This window comes from Aquila chrysaetos, chromosome 10 (assembly GCF_900496995.4).
Source record: "Aquila chrysaetos chrysaetos chromosome 10, bAquChr1.4, whole genome shotgun sequence".
Classification (NCBI taxonomy): Eukaryota; Metazoa; Chordata; class Aves; order Accipitriformes; family Accipitridae; genus Aquila; species Aquila chrysaetos.
Window position 1 is genome coordinate 42,659,200 of NC_044013.1, and position 20,186 is coordinate 42,679,385.

General features: G+C 37.9%; 1 protein-coding gene across 3 annotated transcripts in view; it reads right to left on the reverse strand.

The window, feature by feature from the left end:
* LYRM9 (LYR motif containing 9) overlaps positions 1-20,186 on the reverse strand; it is a 44,726-nt gene that overhangs the window by 5,801 nt on the left and 18,739 nt on the right. The gene's annotated exons all lie outside the window — the stretch shown is intronic.

Here is a 20,186-nt window from a genome sequence, read left to right on the forward strand (position 1 = left end):
AGATATAAATTAGCATACCTCTATAGCAGTAACAAGAGCTACGCTGATTTGCGGTAGCAGAGGTCACTAAAAGCCTTTAATATGTTAGGCACAAAAAGTATGATTCTTGTATGTGAAGAAAATTAAAGAATTCTATGACAAAAATGCAGAGTATGTCTTATTCTTGAGGGAAGGGCCTCTACAACAGTGCTGAACACCCCATGGTATTGGGGTTTTTTTTCTGTTCATTACTGAAAGATTGGGTGAAATCTATGCTATATTGATTTTTTGAATCTATCTTTTGTCAAAAGTAACACTTTGTAAAACAAGAGGGATCTGTTCCTGTGGCAGAGCTTCTTGTCTACGGGAAATGTGTGAGAAAGAGCCTTGCAATATTAGCATTATTATCTGTATTGGAATTGTGCCTATACTCTTCAGCCAAGGATTTAGGCTCTATCATGGTAGGTACTATCTATACATACATATCTAATGAAAAAGTTTCTGCCACAAAGAATTTACAAGGCAGACTAACAAGTCATAAGATGAGGCAGCACAAGGCAGATGAGCCAAACAGGTGGGATGGGAATGGGGAGGAGGTGACAGTAATATGAGCCTGTTTTTATGTAGACTAATAGAGCACACAATAGAGCTCACCACCTGCTTAGCTCATATCAACAAGCAAGTTTTATAACATTTTTTTAAGGACCTGCAGAAACATAGTGAGTCATGGCTGATGGGTGTTATGGAAGCCCCTAAGAAAGGCTCTGATGACACTTCAGGAAAAGCTTTTCTAGCCTCTGAGGGGAAAAGATGACTTTCTTAAGGAAGTACTTAACAGGGTTATCTCATGAGCTGATGATGTAAATTATTAAAACTAATTCTAAGATATACCATAGGCTTAATAGGCATAAACCTTTGAAGAACATATGTCAGGATCCCTTTCTTGCTTGCTTATACTAACATCTTTCCTTACATCTGAAATGAGTTCTGTGTAGTTCATTTGTGGCTTTACTCAAAATCACTTTAGCAACACTTTCAACAAGCAAAGCCCTTTCCCCAAAGTATTGGGGTATATAGATTTACAACAAACAGTACTCCAAAACAAATGCTGATCACAGTGGCTAACTCCCTAGTGAAAAACACCCATAAAAGTTACAAAAATCCCAATTTGACATTCATTACCAATATCCCACATTTTTTGTGATTGCAGTGAGCTGAAGGATCTGTCTATGGTGCTGTTTACCTCGATTCTGTTACTAACATTACAAAAACAAAACAAACCCCCCCCCCCCCCAAAAAACCCCAACCAACCAAAAAAAGGCTGTTGGACCCCAAGCTCTGTAAACACCACTATAATGGGTGTGATAACCTTCCATTGGAGCTAATACAACACAGCTGGTGAACTACCTACACAAGATTCAGCTTGGTCAATTCCTTAATTAATCATAGGTTAATGACTACCTATTCAGTGTATCTTGGAAAGAAAAGCAGACAAAGCCTGTTCCCAAGATGGATAGAGGGGTGATGCCAATGTCAAATATGGCAATTGGAAATCCTGTTGTTTTGTATTGTGCTGGTAGTGCCCCATCCAGCGCAAGGAGGACTGATACGCATCACAAAGACAAAAGGTGGATCAAATTTAACATTTAAGATAGTAACTTCGATTTGGTTGTTATTACTAAAGTCTGGAATAAAGATCTTAGGGATTGAAATGGTACAACATTTAGGAAAGATTCCATGGATAAAATGCAGGAAGTGGCATTTCTGATTTTTAGTTACAGACAACTCAGAAATAGATGATGTTGACTGGAGTAAGTTCTCAAACACCCCCTACTCTCAACACAGTTGAGTGCGATATCATGATGTCTTGTGGGCATGAAAATCTTAATTAGTTTGTTCCTGGATTCTGTCATCCTAACCTTTACCCTCTGCCAGTTATCCACTCCTCCCAACATTGACATGCCATAATGAAGGTAAATCTGCACCAGCCTCTGACAGGTCAGTGATGTGCCAGTAAAGCTCACTCACCCGTGAAGAGTCCCATCTTTCTCTAGTATCTAAAACTGACCAGTGGTTTCTCTGCACTTTGAGCTTCATGGGGTGTATCTGCTTTTGAATACTTGATATGTTCTATCAGTAAAGTATAAGAGATGAGGTAAGACTTCACAATGATCCCTCCTGAGAATTACTCACAGCCAAAATATGGTTTCCATTAGCTTTCACGAACAATTAGAAAACCATTCCTCCATCATGAGGGCAATAAGTTGGCTCTATACTGCTGCTGCAATCTTTTCATTCTGCTTGCTTGATTCCAGTTCTGTTTTTTCATATTTGTTTAATAAAAGCCATTCGGCCTCACACACTACAGGAATTGGATACTGTCCAAAAAAACCCCATATGGAGGGCCAAAAGACGTTGCAAAAATTCAGAAATATAGACCAAGAAATGACTTTTCAAAATGGCTTCAGTCTGACTAGTCCAATTGCTAGCTCACTTTCCAAGCACAGAAGATGTGCTAATTAAGGCTTTACCTAAAAAGTTCAGCTTAAAATACAGACCAGTGTACCCCCAGGCTTCAAAATGTTTATCTCTTATTTTAAAGAAAAAAGATTGGAAGAAAACATCATTTTCTCTTTGCAATGAAACTTATGCTGGGCATCAGCTCCATGCATTTCTTTGGGCTGGATTCATTTCACTTTGGCATTTGAGTACAGGAGGTGATTATATACTCGATAGTCAGTAGAGAGATCCCTGCATTCCCCCTCCAACCAGTAGAAAGATAAGCAACTCCAAAATATGACTCAAATAATATACAGACTGAATTACTCCCTGCCGTTCTCTCCACTGAGCAGAGGAGTAGCAAAACAAGAATTATAGATCCTGCAGTTACAAGCCTAAATTAGGTAGGATGATTCCAAGTATGTGTCCTATTTTGAAAATAGAAATATAATCATAGAAAGGTTTGGGTTGGAAGGGACCTTTAAAGGTCATCTAGTCCAATCCCCTTGCCATGGGCAGGGACATCTTTCAGTAGATCAGGTTGCTCAAAGCTCCATCTGACCTTATAGAGCTTTGAACACTTCCAATGATGGGGCAATAATATAATATCAAATATAATAAAAGAGTTTGTTTCAGAGTGGCTCTCAGTTTTGTTTTGGTATACTGGACACCTCATGGTATAACAGACCATCTGACTTACTTTCCAAGTGTTGAAGACCTCAACAGGTACCTCAAGCAGATATATGTACATGTTATTTTTCCAACTGCAACATGGGGTCAATCCTAGGGCTTCTCTTCCAGCAGAGAGTGCTGAGAGTGTATTTCCAGCATTCACCTTTCACTCCACACTTGATATTCTCAGCACTAACTTTCTTCCTTGACTTATTTTCTAAAGTTGTTTTCTTAGGAACCCTTCTAATACAAATGGACTTTCAAAATAGATTCTGGTACACTCCTACAGTTTCTTCCTAGCACTGAGTTCAGTGTATACCCATACTGCATGTCAGTGAGAACACAAATGAAACTTTGCAAATCATCTTGTTTTGTTATGCAAATGCCTTTGCTTTTGCTCTCCTGCTTAGAATATTTAGTTTCACCCGATACCTGGCTCTTTCTCCCCTACTGTTTAAAATGAACTTTCAGTGTTCAACTGGTATTACCTTTTTAATTAAAATATTTTGGGGTTGCCAATTTACACCCTATGTTGTAAGAAACATTTACTATAGAAACATCATGCTAAATCCCTTCCTTCGGTTTTCTCCTGGCATTTAGTCCTGCAGGTGACAAAACTGAGAATGATATATGTAGACTGAGTAATATTCCTGAGACATACTGATAGTTCAAGGGATTCTGCCACAACAATATTCAATTTATAAGACAGATGTCAATATTTGTCTTTTTCAGAGGAACTGGGATGTGAGGATTTTATTTTTTAATCAATATCTAGATATACTTTCATAAAAAGAAGTTAAAGAATACAGTAACATACATGTTGTCTTTCTTTGGTAGCCTTGAATTTTGTACCATATGAAATTACATGGGGGAAGCAAGACCTCTTCCATAAAGTTTGGAGGTCCTCTGTGTATCTGTATTTCTCTGTTTTACCAATACATTTGAACAAGAACTGCCTCAACAGATACAACTATGAAAAGAAGGAAAATGAAAATTGGAAAACAGCTACAAGGCATGCCAGAAATCAAAAAAATATGCCATGTTAATGGCCCACTGATTGTCAAGGTGCTTTATCTGTCAGTCATTTAAAGCCTGATTAATCAAGTCAGTTTTCTAAAGACTAAAGCACCTTCTAGAGTCTGTTAAAAAAAGTATCCAAGCTTAAGGATTAGTATTTAGATTATCTAGCCTTTTTATGTATTTGAATCTATTACCATACCCTGAGTGTCTCCCAGGGTCTGATACAGACACAAGAACACCACTCCGTGACTGTAGACTGCTCTTGTCAATAGGGAAGGAGGCACAGAAATTGAATGACTGGACCTGCTTCACATGGGCTATCTTTCATTCCAACCAGTGTTTTCCTTTTCTCCTTCCTTCAGTGGCAGTTGTACCTATTCCCCAACCCTGAAATTCAAGCTTTAATACAGCTATTTTTTTGTTTAGAACCCAAAGGGCTACATGTTGAGCTGGGCAGTTCACATAAAAATACCTGAAGCCATCTGACTTCTTTGCTGTGCCCCACAGCACATGACTTGACATGGGGAGCAATGCTAACATGGTCAGCCAAGGAGGAAGGCCTTCCACATGTTACGGAAACAATCTACAGGGAAACAACTGTGCCTTGAAGGTGAATGCTTGAGACGTGCTGCCTCACTGGACTAATGCAAAGGCTGGGCATTCACCATTACTGTACAGTTAAACTAAATGCCACACTTTGAATACATGGCACTTTTGTTCTTAAAGTAGTCTAGTCTGCGAGTACAGTGTCTCAAAACACTAAAGCAGTCCAATAACCACAGGAGGAGAAGTGGATGTTGGAAAATAAGAGAGGAACTTTGCAAAAATCCCAGCTTAAATTGCTTTTGCCATTTTTGCATTCTCCATACAGGAGAGGGGTTTTTTTTATCTTTCATGTACATGCACAAATGTAGATTAATAACAATAAGACAAAAATGAACCCATTCCATAACCCTGACTGTAGACAAAGTTGGGATCTGGATATTAGATCTCAAATTAAGCTTTCCTGAAATAAAATAATATATTCATGAAACATCAAAATTCCCTTATTTAGTGAAAAGCATTTATGGAAGGAAAAAAAATCACTAGAGTAATAAGTCCTACTTCTTGAAATTATAAGCCCACATACATGTTAAAGATATGAGATGAAGAGCTTCATTTACATAAGTGATAGGGCATTGTAATCACTGACTGTGACTTACCAACACAAGTAGTGCTACAAGTGAGCAGAATATAAGACCATCTGTGCACCTAGATGTAAGCTAATGCCTCACTCCACTATGTGGCAGATTAAAATATGTCCTGGGTCTATACTCAAGACTCTGAACTTGGTGCAAATTAGAACTGGCCATAGGATTCAACTTGTTACTCACACAGAACTAATGGGAATATGTTTTTTTTATCATCCAGTACAGAAATCTAGAATTGCACTTCGATTCAAGTTGATCTGAACCTAAATTTAACTTTACACACAGGTTTTTCAGGCTAGATCCTTAGCTGGTAAGAATTGGTATAGTTCTACTGACCCTAAGAACCTGACCCTGTATTTCACATATTCCCACTAAATACAGTGAAACATCCCAATTCAATACAGATCCCAAAATACACTTTGGGACTAAAGCCAATTTGTTGAGTTGTTTCTAGGCTTTGATGTATAAACTCATCATATGTCATTGTGCTCTAATTAAACCTAAGTTGTGCAATAGATTTCCTGTCACAAAAGCAAAGATCCCTCATGTGTTGGGAATGTGTAGGACAGCTTGCTTCAGCATAAAAAAAATAAGCTACGGGAGAGAGCAAGAAACCAGAGTCACGTAAACATGTGACTATAGAAAGATTAAACTGATCAATGGAATTCAAAATGTTGTTTCACTATAGATAACTAGGAATTTCACTGCAGTAATTTTTCGTAGGAAAATGATAGCTGTTGAATCCGAGTTGTGCAACAAATACATTTACACTGATGAATTTGGGAAAAAAAAATATTTCACTTTCCCACAAATACTGGACTTTCTAATAGATTTGAAGATTGAAGTTTTCATCAGGTCTAGTTACCAAACATATGCTGTATGAGGCTCCCATACAGAAAGAAAAAAAATATCCCGAGTTCTGACAGATTCATAACTGCAAAAATGCTACAAATTTTGTGACATGGGTAAGCTTCTCAGGGAAGTTTATCACCAAAGAACTGTGTTTTTCTGAGCATGTACCTTCACTGGAAATCTACCGCAGCACACAGAAAACTTGATGGTTATTTTGGTAAAATGGCTGTTCAATAAGAAATAATCTTATGATCTGATCCACTATTAAGTTCTAAGATACTGAGGCACTGCATGAGTACAACTCAACAGTGAATAGATCCTGAAAGCAGGTAAGGCTAAACTCTGCTCTTGTACAGCCTATGACATTGGAGAATTTGCATAGTTACTGCTGTAGTTTGCCCCTTACTTGGCACAAGAAGGACAATGAAGCATAGTAAGAATCTGCACTATTGCCTTTTGTTCTAAAAACATCCCCCCTCAAGTCCCACAAATGTTACCATTTTTATCTGCCAAGAAAAAACTCTCGACCTCACAAAATCTGGCTATAATCCTGACTAATAATGTATATCTCCTCCTGATAACTTAAATACCACGCATAGCACAACAAACAAACTATCTAAACCAAGAACTGTTGAGTCAGAAATAAAATAATCCACTAATTGTGCTTTTCTGGAATGGATGACTGTATAATGTCCTAATCAGAAGGCTGAAATCACATTTGCATTTAGATAAAGCCCTGTTTAAGAAGAGACAAGTATAAAAGGAGACACTGAGACTATTGTGGCATTTCTCTGCATTGCATAATCATTTACATTCCTGATAATGATATTCAGATAGCGAAGCAAAGGCTGACCAAAGCCAATTAATCTTGCACTCTGCATTAGCAAGCTTGTCAATTGACCCAGTGTATAGCTGAACCCATGATGATACTGATATGACACTGCTCTCAGATACATTTTTTTTCCTGCTGTTGTGACTGGTTTTCAAGCAAATCCCTATGGTTCAACAGTTAGAATGTGAATCCCTCCAGACTAGTTAAACAGCCACCAAAGCTGGGCTTCAGAGACTGGAAGTGTTAATTAAAGGACTGCAAGAGTTACCTGAGCTGTTGCTGTTTACAGGTTGGCTCCCCCTTCCCTCTCTTCCCCCAGTACACAGGCTGGAAACGTGTTTTCTTATTACTTCGAAGTATTACATCTTTAGAAGTCTAACTCAGCAATTTATGATTCCCTATCCTAGTCAAACCTCATGATCTTTAAAGTATTGATTTTACAGAATCCTAGTAAAGTAGCACAGTAACATTATGTCCATTTTCAGCAAAGAGTAACCAAGACAGGCCTGCATTTCACTCACTTAATTTGGCCACTTAACTGATATAAAGCTAGCCTGAAACACTGCCTCACCAGCTCACTGTAGTCAGGTGAGACACATACTCATTTCCACAGGGCAACAAAGATCCTAAGGTGTTGGATACCAACCACTAAGTATTATTCAGCAGAATGGAGCTGGGTTCCCACAGACTGCCTCAGCATTCTGACCACTGAACCATCTTCCATGAGAAACTTATCTTCACAATTGGGTTCTCTGCTGGGAAATACATTGCCATTGACCATTGCCATCCCACACAAAGCCCAGCACACAAAATAGACGTTGGAGGGAAAAGAAACCAGAAATGGAGAGCTAGAACCATTTGACACTATTTTTTACTGTTTGCTCTGTGTTACTGAAGGTACCTGTGGGATCCAAAAGCTGGTACCAGTGTTTGCAGCTGGCTCCAGGGTCTTGCTCCAGATTGTCTGTTACACAAGTTGCTCACACTGCATGTTCAAGAATAAATTCCTCAAAAAAACGGCAACCCAAAACCCATACCATCTCCCTGGGTGTTAGCAGGCTGTGTTTGAATTGAATCATAAAAATTGCTGAGAAGTACAGAGTGAATTTTACAAGTTAAGATTAAGCAAACCAGCCCTGTAAAAAAAAAAATTAATCGAAGAAATACAAATGCAATTGTAGCATTAGCTTAGTTTTAATTAGGAAGATGCTTCGGAATATTCCCAGCAGTATAAGTACTCATAAAACAGCAAAGAAATGGAGTGTTTTTTCAAATCTATGTGTGATTTTAGGTATCTTGGGAATTTGGTGTTGAACTTGGAACATCTTTTACAGTTATCTAAAGTGCCAAAATTATTTGTCCTCCTTGAAGTGTGCAATAACAGACTCTGCAAGAAAAAAAAATCACTAGTGAACTTACTATTAAAAATTCATGGCCAAGTTCTGTAACCTGACTCATTATGCCTTCACTGGACCTGCTTTTATTAGCATGAATAGAGATTCCAAAAGTGATATTTGTGCAAAATGATATGGTAAAATTTTCTGCAGAGGAAAGTAATAATCAAACTGCCAAAATAAGAATGAAATTGGAAGCTTCTTGAAAACTCTTTAACCACTAAACATCTTGGTTCATGTTTTGACATCAGTCCAGGAAGACACCCAAGTGGACTGCTGCTGCTCAGAAGGATTCTTACTCTTTTGTCTTAGTATTTAGCTACATCAGTCCTCCCTTCCAGGTTTCACAGGTTCCCAGCTGGTAAATATAGGAAAGGCTTATGACCCTAGGCTCTAACTTCTTAAATACACTTACAACTTATTGCAGCAGAGTGGCAGATCTTACCAGTTTCAGCAAACTGCCTTCTCTCATTATTACACTGTAATGTATTTTCTTTATTCCCTAGTAGGTCACAGGAGAGTGACTAGTGCCCTGTGTTCAAGGCCAGCACTATGGGTTCTTCTGCCCTAGGCAAACCAGCAAATGTCCATCCCTACCAAGTCACATTCACTCAGAGCTACTGAATATTTTGCAGCCCTGGGCAATGGCCTGCCCTGTAGATATACCCCTTCTCGTCTATGGGTGAGCATGTACAATGCTGAAGTCACTTTCTAATAAACACGTCTCTCCAACATGCTGGGCTTTTATTAAGATCTGCTGTTTTGATGTGATCACTTCTGACGAGCTGTGGCCTGTCTTTATTGTGGATTTTGTCCTTTCTAAATATGATCTGTAAAGTCCTATTGCATGAATGATGACAGCCAGTCTTGTTCTGTTCACTTCTATTTCTGTTCTCTGCTTTATGCTTTGCTTGATGCATGAGGCAGAGAAGCAGTCTCAAATGACAGTGCAACAGCAGCACATTTTGGGGGCACAGCCCTGCAGTGTGAAGTTAGCTTTACACAATATTAGTAGAGCATATGGGGGGGTTAAGAACTGGCTAAATGACAGATCTCAAGGATCTGTTTGTTGACAAGGAATCACCATTGGTTGGACATCCTTTATGCAGTTCTATAGCATCAGTATTAGGCCTAATGCTATTCAACACTATCAGCAGGTATCTCCCTGCAAATACAAAATTATAATTGTTAAAGCATGATGGTGAGAAAGATTACTAGAGCTGTACATAATGACAACAGGGCAATCAGAGATTATGTAGTAAATTTCTGGATAGGCTGTGTCCAAAGTTGTACTTTAATACACCTGAACGTTATACAAACAACTCAGAGTGCAAGTTATACCTACACAATAGGGAACCATAACCTAGAAGGAATAGTTCTGAAAAAAGAACTAGAGAGTCATGCTGAACAAGCAACTGAACATCAGCTCCCAGTGAGCTGCTGTGCAAAACAAAAAAATTGATACGAGCAATCCCTAAATGTATAAACAGGGAAACTATGAATAAACGGAAAAAAGTAACTTTACCTCTGAAAGTGGAAGAGCTCCATTTTATTTTGTATATCCACATTTAAAAAAAAAAAAAAGATATGGGCTGCCACTATCATAGCAATTCATCCAGCCCTCAACCTGCTACTGAAAATCCATTGTAAAGGACAAAAAGGAAACAGCTTCACACAGTTGAACAGTCCTGGCAATCAGCACACAGCCTAGGACCTGTAAGGCACAGATGTGCTAGCCCAACACAAGTCATCTGACTTAATGCAGACTTTCCTGGATCAAGTTTTAATACCACACTACACAGAGTCAATCTGTAAAATCTAGTTGTCCTTCTGGTCTCAAACCTTGAAAATATAGGAAGGTGCTGAACAAAGAGATCTGATCACACCTAGTAGCCTAGCATGCTCAGCAATTCAAGATCCCTATTTTCAGGCTCCAAGAAGCAGAGTTTTCTTACAGATCAAATGTAGATTATATTTTGTATTTGCACTAACTTTATGATTCCTTTACTGCTGATATGGTGTAAAGCAACTTTAAGGCAACCGGAAATCAGACCTATAATGTGTTTTTCTTAGGGTCCGAGTAAAAGCTTAAAAGATCTGTCTGGTAAAGGAAAACTGAATACAGACATAAATCAACAGGATTATAAAAAGGCACAAAAGCTCTAGGGTTTGGCCATAAAAAGACATCAAATTCTTGTCATGATGAAGACCACTTATATAAATTAACCAAAGCCACAGGGCAAATGTTTTACCTTACACTCTTGTTTCATATCATGAAGCAGAGACATGCAATACATCAAACACAGCAAATAAAACATTGAGACTTTTGCAACCTAACACCAGTGAGGAAACATGCTGCCCACACTGAGGCCAGATTACCCTGTTCTGGATAATTAATAAGTATGCTCAGACTAATTAGAATAATTTTCTTTGGAGCATGCTCACTAAATGTCAAGTTCAGGCAGTAATGGGAGGATAGGAATCTCCCTGGTTTAGGTGCAGTTCAAACTTCTCTACTTACTCTTCTCCTGACAGTGACTTATCCTGGCTTACAGGAAATTCTGAAAGGCACAGTCTCAAAAGAACTTTATCTTCCCAGCTGTAAACTGCTCAGTTCAACTGCATGAATTTTGTTCTCAGTGGCCAAACCTATAAGTTATTTAGCTTTGAGATCATGCCCGAATATGAATTGAGTTAAAACTTGGTGCCATCAATTTAAAACAAAACTGCCTGTTCATTCCTTCCTTTCTTGTAAATATTGTATTTTGAAATGTTCCAGTGCTTAGTTCCAGTTTAGCAATCATGGTTCTCCCTACTACTTTATGATAATTAGTATAACAACTCTCTGGCTGGGCTTATATCACCTTCTAATACCTTTTGAATCTCCAAATTTTTGAAAAACTTCCAACTGGGCACAATACAAGCTACCAGAAATTTCATTAAAGGACGGATACCCAGTTGGCAGCATAAAGCATAAAAGTTCTTTTGAAAGGTGCAAACATGCTGTCTTTGATTAATGAAAACATTAATTCTATGAACTATGGGTCACATAAGCATGGGAAGAGTACTAAGTCTTACATAAGGTTTTGTCATGGTTCCTAACTTGATTCAGGAAGGACTGAAACTGGCTAAAGTTTATTTTACCTTTATGCTTTAAGATAAGGTCATTTTGCTCATGCAATCCAACTTTACCCTTTTTTTAAATAAGGCAAGAAGATAAAAGCACATAATTCAAACAAGCAGCTATCACTTAGTGCAGAAAAGGCTCTACTTAGGAAAGTAAAAGTACAAAAATTCAATAGAAGGACAGTCATGGGAAGGTATAGTCAGAATTTTAAAAAAAGCAAAAGTCACAGTGACCTACACTACTGACTAAAGATTAATAAAAAAGTGTTGTGGTTTTTTTTTTTTTTTTTTAATCAAGAATGCCTAAGGTATACCTCTTAACATTCCTTTAGTGCAAACACCATATCCAGCCTACAAGGGACTAAACCCTGCAGTATAACAGAGCTTTCGAGTATGACCTCTCATTTTACCTATCTACCACAGCACATCCTTTCCAGTCCTAACTATACACACATAATCCCTAGACTAATGACGATGGTACTTGTCCAATGCCCTGGTATCTACAGTTCATCCTGTAATCGTTCTTCCCAGTTTACATTATCCTTTACAGCAGCATCAAGAACAACTTGCTGTCTCATTATTTCAAATCCACACCTACTGAAATTTAGCATCTTCCAATCCTTTGCTCTCAATCCAAGTAATAATCTGAGCCAAAACCTTCCCTGGCATAAACCCTGTCTGTGGTGGAATTATGAATTTGGCCCACCACATCTTCAGCAAAATACATGTCTGTTCACGGGAGAAATGTTTATAAGCAGCAGTATTACAGAACATTTAAGTCTAGGAGTCTTTAGCCTCTTAAGGGGGATTTTAACTTGTACAGTTCACTAATCAGGGATTGTTACCATACCAACAGCTAATCATGTGGGCAGATGCCCGCCATATCTTAGGAACATTTCTGAGGTCTTAAAGCCATATCTCAAGTTTTCCCAAAAACCTTACTGTCAATCTCCATGGCCTGGCCTAGCTCTAAAGAGAATCTGTTTCATAAGAAAAACAAAGGATAAGTCTGGCTAGCAACCCCAGTCCAGCAACTGGTTTTTGAGAAAGGACCCTTATTCCTTAAAAACCTTTGCTGGCTGCAGTGGGATGCCACAAGAGAGAGCTCCTCACAAAGCCAGCTGCGGTATGAGACTTCTACATTCTCCATGCTTTGGATGGTGAAAAAGCTATAGACGCCCCGTGCCCCCATTCCTTCAGGGACCATTCTCCTCTACAAATAAGATACTGTTATTTTAGAAAGTTGTAAGATATTCTTCTGAGATGAAAAGAAAAATGTTGAAGGAACTCCATCATCCAGGAAATCGGTACCTGGCTCCAGAAAGAGCTACTTAACAATTGATTCCAGTGCTTCATAATTTGACCCAATTAAAAGAGGGAAGTAATTAAAACTACGGCTGACAGTGATGGTAGATGCTACCTAGTGTAATATATTTAAATTGCAGGCCTACACATTGCTTGAGCACAGGACTAAATGTGTTGTTGCCTACATTAGCTCAGTCCTTGTTGTTTCTCTCCTGTCCTGATTTAATACAGGCTTCCAAAAGGAAAACAGAAACTGTACACTGAAGAGGACAGTTTCATAAATTCTAAATAGTCTTTGAAAGTCTACCAATAGATCAGACTTCTAACAATATCAACAGGCTAGCACAGCTCCACTGACTTTAACAAACCTGCAGTCATTTATAGTACAGGATTCGACCTCCTGGGAGCCTAATTCTCCCTGCGGTGCTAAAAGGGCATCTGCATCTGGACACCCCTGCACACCCTGTGTGGAAGAAGGCTGTTTGTCATCTGTTTTCATGGCAAAGTCATGGACATGATTTAGATGAGAATAGAAAGTATATATTGAGAATTTCCATGTTAGTAATACAACTTCCCTCTTCCTCCCCCATCATCACCTAGATTTAAATTAACATCAGTTAAAGTAGTAAGATGAAAAACCAAATATTTTCGAAAAAATTCTTACAAATTTGATAACTGCAGAGGTATCTACAATTTAAAGCCACGGTTGTCTATTGCTTAGAATAGATAACCATCTCATGATTAGTAACACTGTATTATAGTGTTATACATTATATTAGTAATATTGTATTGCACCTTTTCAAAACAAAAGGTAATCTTATTTCTTTCCAACCTGATACCATCTGAACCTAGGATCAGCATGTCAGCAGCAGACTCACTTTCACTTTGTCCCAGAATCTTGTAAGCAGTTTTCAAGCAAGACAGTTTTTTCCATCTTCTGCAGTCTGTCCCAGAAAATTCATCCATTGTTAAATAACCCTTACCATATACAGAACTCAAGTATAAATGCAAACCAAGTATCTTTAGCCCTACTTTTCCCCAAAAAGACATAAAGAAAGAAATTAAATAATATTCTTAATCTTCACATAACACATCAATAGCAGAACCAAAAATAGATCCCAGATATCCTGTTGGCCAGGTTAAAAAAAAAAAAAATCTTACAACTGGGACATGATTTCTTCAAAACTTCACTTCCCCCCCCCCCCCCCCCCCGCCCCACCTTTTGGATATTTTTGTCATTGAGCCAGAATGGTATACAAGAAAAACAGTCTATAGAACTCTGCAGGACATTTGCTTTCAGAGATATAGAGCTTGCTTTTAATTGATTACACCAACACACCAACTATATCAAGTAACTAATTTATAGCTCTGGCTGAGATGAAGTTAGGGGGGAAAAATTTATGTTTTATTGTCTATAGAATTCAGTTCAAACCAAAACTCTTGATCTGAGTGTCCAGCTCAGAACTCTTGCTACAATAGATTAAAACAAACATGCTGCACTTTACAGAAAGCAGGAGTTGGATCTCAATTTTAGCCCTTGGCGCTAAAGGTAAAAGCTTGCTTTTACCCTTGGCAAAGGCAGAGTTCTTAGCGTCCCAGCGCAGAGATCCATTGCAATACATCAAGACACCAGTGATTCAAATATCCCATTGCACTATGCCTAGACCATGGATGCACAAGCAGAAAGAGACAACCCTAGCCTCTTGGATCTCTAAGAGGGAGAATATCTGAGAAAAGAACCTGTGCTCCAGAAAATTAAGTGGCTTGTGCAATGTCACACAATGAGTCAATAGCAGAGCTGAAAATAGAAACTGTCTTCTGATTCTCAAAATACCACCTTATACAAGGAATCATGCTATTGATTGTGTCTTACATAGTGATTCACAATAGCATCCCTAATTCAAAACCTATCCTCTGAATCTTTGGAACCTATGTTTTAATTCTTTTTGATGTATGTCAGCTAAACCAGGTTCAATATCCTCTATATATCTGAATTTTTATTAATGGTTATTCTATCTTTCTGGTTTTGACTGAATGGCTCTGGAGTAATTAAAGTATTTCCTTTTTTTCTAAAGTATTTGGATATTGATACTGAATGCCACACTATTCTTTTCCCTTTGCAGCAGACAGCACATTTATCAACACCTGTCTGAGCGAATGAATGTGGCAGGATAGTTCTTCTGACTGGCAAAAACACTTGATGGAAATGGAGCTGCCTTAGGTTTCATCCATGATTCAGATTTGTTTACATTTTGTGAAACCTCAGGAAAAGGGGGATAAAAGCTTTGGTTCAATTGAAGTCATGTTGTTAACCTCCAGTGCTAATAATTAACTCAATTATGCTGAATTAATTTGATGTAATTATTGGTGATTGTGCAAAGACAGTGGCCCAGAGAAAGTTTGAGAGACAGGAGGAACAGAAGTCTTAACAATACAAAATACCCCATAAATAGCATCTTTTTTTGCCAGAATGAGTCAAAGACACCAAATGAGTTCATTACAGTCATCTGGCTTCACTCAACCCTCCAAATTACCCCAATACCAGACAAATAGCTGTGAAATCCAGCAAGTGAACTAGAATTAAAACATGCCCTGACGAGTTTGACACAGCACTCAGCACAAGTGTCTTTCCCCATCCTATTATCTAAACAATACAGATTTAATAATATATTTAAGAGACCCACAATGCTTTTCCTTTAACTGAAGACATTAATTAAAAACATTTTCTTGTTGTAGTGTTGTCAGTTGGGCGGTTTTTTGATGAACAATCTGGAGAATGCTTATGGAGTCTTTTCATTTGATCTGCAGTTTATATCTAGTATTTTCAGACTTATTCAGTTCAAAACAAACAAACCCCAACTACAAAACAAACATCTATCTTTCTCCTTCCCCATTTAATATGTCTGTGGTTTGCTTTGGAAAAATCTAACAGAAATGCATTCTTTGCTATGAAAAAAAAGTATTTTACTGAGGCATTTTTTAATTCTCATGTACTAAAAAAGTCATTGGAGGAAAAAAATCAGATGTGATTGTCTTAAGTCTTGGGAATTGGATTAAACTGAAACTGAAAAATAAGAAATTCTATGTAAATTAATGCTTTAAGTACCACCAGAATTTCTACAGGACTCTCGCCTCCTCTCTCCACTCCTGGAGGAAGCGCACCTAGACTGTTACACTTCCACTTACAGTCTAGTCAGATGCCACAGACAAGGGATGCATTTACCAAACAAAAATCACAAGAGACAGAATACCAGATATTGCAACCAAGTCCAAGACACAAGCCTCTTACTACTCAGGCTAGAAGCTGTCAGTAGCATGCCTCTCTTCCCATTTGTGGGCCTGTGCACCTTGAGTGGACAAACTATCAAACACTGCAGTTTTGTGTATAAAGCTTGAGGTAAATCTTTCATTGCCTTGTTTCCATCAAGCTTCATTGTGTATATGGATTTAGCACCGTGGGTTGTTATTTTCCTGTTGTAAAGAATTTAAAAACTAAGAGTCTGGATTACAGCATCACTATATTTAATATTTTACAGTCCTGGAGGACTGGCAATATCTAACCATGAAGAGCTGGGTGCCTTTGCCTGTCTAGCCTCAGTCTGAAATACTACTAGACTTATATTTGTCATAATGCTGTAAATATACAAGTTTCTAAGCTTCTACTGCATTTTTATTATCCTTGGTGACAAGAATAAAAATATTACCTCTAACATCACCAATTACTTCTGAGGAGAGAATCCAAGTGCTTAGCTGTAAGAAATGAATAGTATTTTTCTAATTTGATAAGTAGGTGCTGCTAGCACGCCTACAGATCACATCCGCATTGAGAGTTCTGATGATTCTCAAACACAGCTGATCTTTCACAACTCAGTTTAATTGCCATCAGGCTCTGATCAGACTCATCATTTCAAAGCAAGCTGTATTACATGCATAATTTATGCATTTGATTTTAGTAGATCATTTTCTGCCCAGTTCTGAGAGGGCACAAAAGTGTTTTCCAAGGGGAAGCTGCTAACATTTTCTGAAGAACCAAACTGACTTTCCTCAAGAACAATTTTTTAGAAATATTATTTGTGAACAGACACTACATTTTAAAGCAAATTTAGTGTGATGGATTGTTTGAAGTCTCCTACATTTATTTGGACAGCTACTGCAACTTTTGTCCCTGCCTATTTACCACATCTATTTAGTTTTAGTTTAGTGAGCTGAGAGTTATTGCTGGAAGTAGTTAAAAGAAATAAATTCATTTAGGGCAACTATTTCAGTTCATGTCCAACATAACAATCTGGAATACTGGTATTGTATCTGTATTGGAACTTGATTTGGAGGACTTCATTTTCCTACCACAGTTACTCCACGCAAATGCCACTGAAGGCAACATTAAAGTCACTAGTCCAAATTCTTGGCTGGTGTAAATCAGCACATTTCTAATAATTTCTGTTGAACCACAAAAACTTATGTTTGCTGGCAACCTGAATGACTGGGCTTGAGTTTTATGATTGCAGCAGAGTTTAAGTTACATATGAGTAACTAAGTTGTTCAAGGCAACTGTCTGTTATAGATGGACAACAACACTCCTGCAATGCAAGCGCCTTTTAAGGGTTAATTCATGTTTAAAGATATTTTGAGTATGTAAGTATTGTATAGTAATACTCTAAAGGCCTGCTAGGTTACTAGAATTTAATACACTATACCAAGCATCTGAAAAATAACTATTTTTTCATCTATTTCCACTGTGGTTTAAGTAAATTTTGCTAGATGTGATTCACAAATTTTATATGCCTCCTCCCAGTTTTTTTCCTTCAACTTCCTCCTGCTTAATTAGGTACGCTCTTCCTTTAACTTTACTACTATTTGTTTGGTTAGCCCACTAGGAAAAAAAACCAAACCCCAAAATCTCATCTAGTACAGTACAACCCTACAAAATGCATGCAAAAATAACAGAGAACAAACTACTTGATTTTTGCTTATGGAGCTTACACAGAACATACTTAGAATTCTGCAGGTTGACCCAGGAGCCAGAAGAAATACTTCCAACATTATCAAATTCAACCATCATGTAAACAGGCACAAAGAATTGAATAAAGCTGAGCCATTCTGCACCATACTGATTTTAGGCTTGGGAATTTGATAATGTTTTGAGAAGAAAAAATCTAATGAACAACCCCTGCATCAAGGCAGCATATAGTGACAGATAAGTCAATGAGAATAAAGGTGTATGGTATTTAGGACAATTCCTGCAAGTGACTTGGTTAAGCTGAGACATCCAAGGTAGCAAAGACCAGTCATTAAAATTTCTTTCAATCTAAATAAGTCTAGTTGGGAAGCAATCAACAAGTTCAGCTTTGAGACCTGAAGGGGAGATAATCACAAAGGAAAGGACAGGTGGCATGCCCTGCAACAAGCTGGAGGGAAGCATGGCTAGTAACTTTTTTAGCCAGCACAGAAGGAACAAGAGGACATGTATGTGGTCTAAGATATGCTAAAACCACTTCACACCAATCTGACCATGCAAAGGGTGTTTACATAAATGAGAGGTTCGTCAGCTTTTCCCTGACACCAGCTCACGCCTTCATCTAGAACTCCCTCTTCTCACACCCCCAGCCCTGCTTTTCATTTCAGTCGTCACAGACTTGATTTTCCCTTTCATGGATTTTTGCTTGAAAAAGCATCACTGCCTCAATTGTCTATTTTCAGCCTATATTTAAGAAAACCCTTTGGTTCCATTTGTAGCCACATCCTGTCTCAGCCTCCCCCTCTTTTTGTTCCTAAATATAAGGCTGATGCAATTTGATGTGACATGACAAAATAGCACATTTGCATCGGCAGAAACTTTCTCTCAACAGCAGTAATTAAAGGGAATAGATGAGACATTGCTGAAATTGGTGTTTATTTAGCCTGGAAATAAAAGGCTTAAAAAGGACCCAAGAGGGATGTTCAAGTGTGTCACGAACATGAAATTCATTGACGAGTGCCTTCTTTTACATGCTTCCTTACTGCAAAAGCAAATGGTCATTCAAACAATGTAATCAATTTAAAGAGATTAAAAAAAAAATAAATCAGAGATTTCTGCAGACCATATTCCTGACCAGTAAAAATCATTTAATGTGTTTCTTTGGATTATAAATAGTACCAAGACACTTGTCATTACACATAAGACAGGGTCATTGAATCTCTGACTTCAGAGCACAGGCTGTCTCAAATTGAGTAGAAGAGAACTGAGATCTCATTGACTACAATGAAAATCAGGTGCTTAAATATCTTAATTTTTGAGCTGATATGCATCATCAGCAGATAGGTACTCGCCTTCAACTACAACATAGATTTTTGTTAATTGTCAAAGATAGGAATTCAGAAATAGCAGCCCAAGGCTCTGAATGCTATGACTTCAACAGGATTCATAAAACAGATGAAAAAAAATACATATCTACAAAACTTACAAAATAATTTACTGTGATTGGCTTTGCTGAATGGATACACTGCAAATACTTGACAGGATCAGATACCGTCAGCTTCCTGCACTGTATTCCATTATGGATGACAGCAATAGAAAGCAGTGGTGGGAGGGAGAGCAACATTTGAAAGTTGAATGTTTTTTCTTGATTTTTAGAAAGTCAGTTTAGTTTACTTAATCCATGTGAAGAATTCATGGAAAGGTCTGATGGATGTTCCATAGGCCACAGGACTTAACAGACATATCAAGTGAAACTTCTTGTTCTCAGGAGAATCTTCCTTCTCATTCACATGAGGCTATTCTTTAAAATCCAACTGTGACTGACACTACCACTCTGCTTAAAACTGGCAGACCACATTTTGAGCAGGCTCTTTTCCATCCTAACACAGATGGCATCAAGTATAGGGCAGGCCAGAAAAAAATCAGTTTGCATATTATGCTTCAGTTTTTATGGGTCAGATTACCACTCAGAGCCATCAAAATGGCAACCCATATGTGATGTGTCTGCCATTGGAACTAAAGTGATACACCATCATAATCTTAACATAGTTGGTTAGAAAAAGTTTGATTAGCCATTAATTAACCTCTGATATCTAAAAGTAAAAAGATATTTTCCTTTCCAACAAAATTTTGATTTTGACAAATCAAGAAAATAGCTTTCGTGAACCAAAAAGGAAAAGACATTATCACAACTTCATCCCTGAACAACTGTATCAGCATGGCTCTCTTGGCAGAGGATAGTTTAGCATCTATGCCAAATACTTGCTTAATAAGTGAGCCAGGTGCAGATGTTGGCTATGTAATTTGTTCTAGCTTCTTTGTTCTACAAGCCAGGAAATTGTTCCCACAGCTTTGGAGAAAAA